At 33.1% G+C, this 4834-nt stretch overlaps 1 protein-coding gene across 1 annotated transcript in view; it reads right to left on the bottom strand.

Annotated features, from left to right (window-relative positions):
* LOC122715102 (paired box protein Pax-6-like) overlaps positions 1–4834 on the bottom strand; it is a 115582-nt gene that overhangs the window by 53813 nt on the left and 56935 nt on the right. The gene's annotated exons all lie outside the window — the stretch shown is intronic.

The following is a 4834-nucleotide window of genomic DNA, read 5'->3' as shown; positions in this document are numbered from 1 at the left end:
TCTCTCTCTCTCTCTCTCTCTCTCTCTCCTTTATGACATTGAACGGGGGAGGGGGGAGGAGTAGGAAAGATGGCTCGAGAGGCTCCATCGGATTTTATTATAAACGCGAGGCATCGAGGTTCGAGGGCCTGAAAGCGTAGACGTAAACTGTGCTGGGGGACGCGGGTGGGGAGGGGAGAGAGAGGTTCTGCCCGATGAAACGCGACGAGAGAGCGGTAATTAAAACGATGATGCGGCGGCGTTGCGTGCCCTCCACGAGGGAGTTAATTACCTCAGCCTTCGATTATATCCGTCTCGCGTCACTCCAAGGGGACTTTGCCTTCGCTCCTCCCGCCGAGGAGAAGTAAGTAAACGCGGACCGCGGCGTGCATCCCGCCGCGATCGACGAGGCACAAGGAGAGAGCGCGCGCTCCGATTTCCGCCCCGGATAAGGGGGAGGGGAGGGGAGAGATTAGATTCATTTTGGAATATTGGTAATTATTGGAAATCGTTGTAGATTAGATTTTGGTTACGGTTCTTTCGATGTGCAGGGAGAATTAGAAGTAAATATTGAGATTAATTAAAAATTTCGAATATGATTTTTGATTAGTTATTGAAATGGTTAAATAACATTTGTTATTATAAATAGTTATTACAATTGATTCGCTTTAATAATCGTTTTGTTACAATTATTTCCAATTATTATTGCGTTTTGATAAATTATCGAACTTTATTTTCGTAACTAAATTAAATTTTCTCCAATGGAATAATCTTTTTCTTTAATATTGGTAATTATTGGAAATGTTGTAGATTGTAGTATTGTAGTTGTAGATTAGATTTTGGTTGTACGGTTCTTTCAATGTGCAGGGAGAATTAGAAGTAAATATTGAGATTAATTAAAAATTTCGAATATTTTTTTATTAGTTATTGAAATGGTTAAATTTGTTATTATAAATAATTATTATAGTTGATCTTTAATAATCGTTTTGGCGTTACAATTATTATTGCGTTTTGATAAATTATCGAACTTTATTTTCGTAACTAAATTAAATTTTCTCCAATGGAATACTCTTTTTCTTTAATATTGGTAATTATTGGAAATCGTTGTAGATTAGATTTTGGTTGTGATTATTATAAATAGTTATAAGATAATAGTTACAGTTGATCTTTAATAATCGTTTTGGCGTTACAATTATATCCAATTATTATTGCGTTTTGATAAATTATCGAACTTTATTTTCGTAACTAAATTAAATTTTCTCCAATGGAATACTATTTTTCTTTAATATTGGTAATTATTGGAAATCGTTGTAGATTAGATTTTGGTTGTAGTTACGGTTCTTTCGATGTGCAGAGAGAATTAGAAATAAATATTGAAATTAATTAAAAATTTCGAATATTTTTCATTAGTTATTGAAATGGTTAAATTTGTTATTATAAATAATTATTATAGTTGATCTTTAATAATCGTTTTGGCGTTACAATTATTATTGCGTTTTGATAAATTATCGAACTTTATTTTCGTAACTAAATTAAATTTTCTCCAATCAATGGAATAATCTTTTTCTTTAATATTGATAATTATTGGAAATCGTTGTAGATTAAATTTTGGTTATACGATTCTTTCAATGTGCAGGGAAAATTAGAAGTAAATATTGAGATTAATTAAAACTTTCGAATATGATTTTTGATTATCGAACTTTATTTTCGTAACTAAATTAAATTTTCTCCAATCAATAATCTTTTTCTTTAATATTGGTAATTATTGGAAATCGTTGTAGATTAGATTTTGGTTGTTTCGATGTGCAGGGAGAATTAGAAATAAATATTGAGATTAATTAAAACTTTCGAATATGATTTTTGATTATCGAACTTTATTTTCGTAACTAAATTAAATTTTCCCCAATCAATGGAATAATCTTTTCGAACGAGGAGATTTTTGGAATTTTTAAGAATATCATAGCTTTATTAATCTCGTAAAAAAAAAAAAAAAAAAAAAGAAGAATAGCTGAGGTACGAATTACACGTCGATCCCGTACTCCACGCGCCGCTTTCAAAATCACATTTGAGACTTGAGATCACTCCGCTTCCGTTTGGGCTTAATTTAGGCTTCGACCCTTCTTCCCAACCTCGCCTCGCTCGAAACCACACGGCCATTACCTACCTAATCGTAAGCTAACCTCCACGTCCGTGAAAACAGAGCCGCATGCACAAAGACTCTTCTCTATGGCGGTTATAATGAAACTCGAGGAAAATGAGAAATAGAAAAACGGTATACATACGTGTCACACGATTTCAAACAACATCGACAAGTGGCACTCGCGATAAAGCGAGCGAACCATTGTGGGATCGATTTCTTATGTTATGGTTATGGATTGTCACTCTTGTTAACTACGAGGGTGACACGGTCGACCGTGGAGAAAAAGGGATATTCGCGATGAATGAAGTGAAAAAGAAAAAAAAGAAGAAGAAAAAAGAGAGAGAGGAAGGAAGGAGGAGGAGGAGGAGAGAGAGAGAAAAGAACGGCCAAACAGTCAGGACACTCGATGTCACAGCGGGATTGTCGTTTGACTGGCACTCCCGTTCTTTCGAACGTCGCCTTTGTCGCGGAAAGAGCCTTCCTTGCCGCAACGACTTCTCTCTCATTGTGTCGTCGCTCGTGACGTCGAGTGACTCCTCGACGTGACCGCTTTTGTGCGTGTCGTTGCGTCGCGTTAAGACGAAACAAATCCATTTCATCCGTTTCCTTTGATTTTGGATCTGGGAAAGTAGATCCGCGTGAATGCGAGCAAAATATTTCTCGAACCGAGAAATCTTTCTGAGTATTTTAACCCGATCATTAATTCGATATCAAAAATCGAAGGTGGTATCGATAATTAAGTAGTAGAAAATAATTGTGTCAATCGTGGTAGAATAGAAAATTTCATTATTATTCTATCGAGAATGTATCAATCTCGAATATCTGTGTCAAATTAAAATCTTTAATAAAAGTATCCAAGTATCTCCTATTTTCAAAATTACATCTTCCATTTTATCTGAGATATTTACAGATATTTAAAAATTCAAAAGTCGATCAAAATCTATAATAAAATTATTTAGATCACCACTTTCGAAATCTTCGATATTTATTTAAATCAAAAGTATTCGGATCATTATTTTCGAAATTACGAGATATTTATAGTCAAAAATCCAAAATTCGATCAAAGCCTATAATAAAAGTATCCAGATCGCTATTTTCAAAATTACATCTTCCATTTTATCTGAGATATTTACAGGCAAAAATTCAAAAGTCGATCAAAATCTATAATAAAATTATTTAGATCACCACTTTCGAAATCTTCGATATTTATTTAAATCAAAAGTATTCGGATCATTATTTTCGAAATTACGAGATATTTATAGTCAAAAATCCAAAAGTCGATCAAAGTGACCGTAATATAATTATTTAGATCACCATTTTTGAAATTACATCTTCGATATTTATTTAAGGAAAATCGAAAAGTATTCAGATCATTATTTTCAAAATTACACATTCGATATTTAAGGAAAATCGAAAAGTATCCAGTATCACTATTTTCGAAATTATATCTTCCACTTTATCGAGATATTTACAGGCAAAAATTCAAAAGTCGATCAAAGCTTATAATAAAATTATTTAAATCACCATTTTCGAAATTACATCTTCGATATTTATTTAAGAAAAATCGAAAAGTATCCAGTATCACTATTTTCGAAATTACATCTTCGATATTTAAGGAAAATCAAAAAGAGTCCAGATCACTATTTTTAAAATTACATCTTCGATATTTAAGGAAAATCGAAAAGTATCCAGATCACTATTCTCAAAATAACATCTTAATATTATTATATTAAGATGTTTAAGATGATTATTATATTAAGATATTTAAAGAAAATCGAAAAGTATCCAGATCACTATTTTCGAAATTATATCTTCGATATTTAAGAAAAATCAAATCCAGTATCACTATTTTCGAAATTACATCTTCGATATTTAAGGAAAATCGAAAAGCATCCAATATCACCATTTTCAAAATTTTCAAAATAACATCTTCGATATTTACCTACTCGAGGAAAATGAAAAAGTATCCAGTTGATCGTGTTCGATATATTTATACGCAAAAGTCGATATAAGGATAGAATTAAAAGGAAGGAGAAGGTGGAGGATGTCGGGGGACATGGAAGGACGAGAGAGAGTACACGTCTGTTTCGTGTTTGGAACGCGTTGGTGATAGCCGTGGTGCGCGCACCGAGGGGGATGACAGTGACTCCGCTCGTGGGTCCGAGACGTCACCTCGCTTCAACGCTGCGGTACCCTGACACCGGCTCTAACAAACCTCGGGGAAACGAAAATCTCCCATGGCCAATCTCCCACAACTTGCCGCGTAATCCTTGGACGCCCGCGACCTCTCTCCTCCCCCCAGAATATTTTCGGATATTCTCGTCTGCTGGAAAATATTTAACAATCCTCGTTCCAATTTTTCCTTTCGCTTCTGCTCCTTCCATTTCTATCGAAAAAAAAATATATCTTTTTATCACGCCGATTTATTTACAAGTCGAGTGAAATAGTCGAAAAATTCGACGAGAAGGGAAATTTTAACGCGCATCTTTCCTTCTCTATTGTGACATTCTAAACCTTCACGCATCAACGTTAGAATAAAGACTATTCTAAATATTTTCTCATATATATATATATATATACTCTCGTTAAAAGCAATTACCTTATATATATATATATTATATATATATATAATATAATAATATATATGATATATAATAATAATAATAATAATAATATATAATATATAATAATAATAATAAATAATATATAATAATA

This window comes from Apis laboriosa, unplaced genomic scaffold (assembly GCF_014066325.1).
Source record: "Apis laboriosa isolate Shangri-la unplaced genomic scaffold, ASM1406632v1 scaffold112_cov148, whole genome shotgun sequence".
NCBI classification, from domain to species: Eukaryota; Metazoa; Arthropoda; class Insecta; order Hymenoptera; family Apidae; genus Apis; species Apis laboriosa.
Note: the sequence above shows the minus strand (reverse complement) of the source record. Positions and strands in the feature narration are given on the sequence as shown.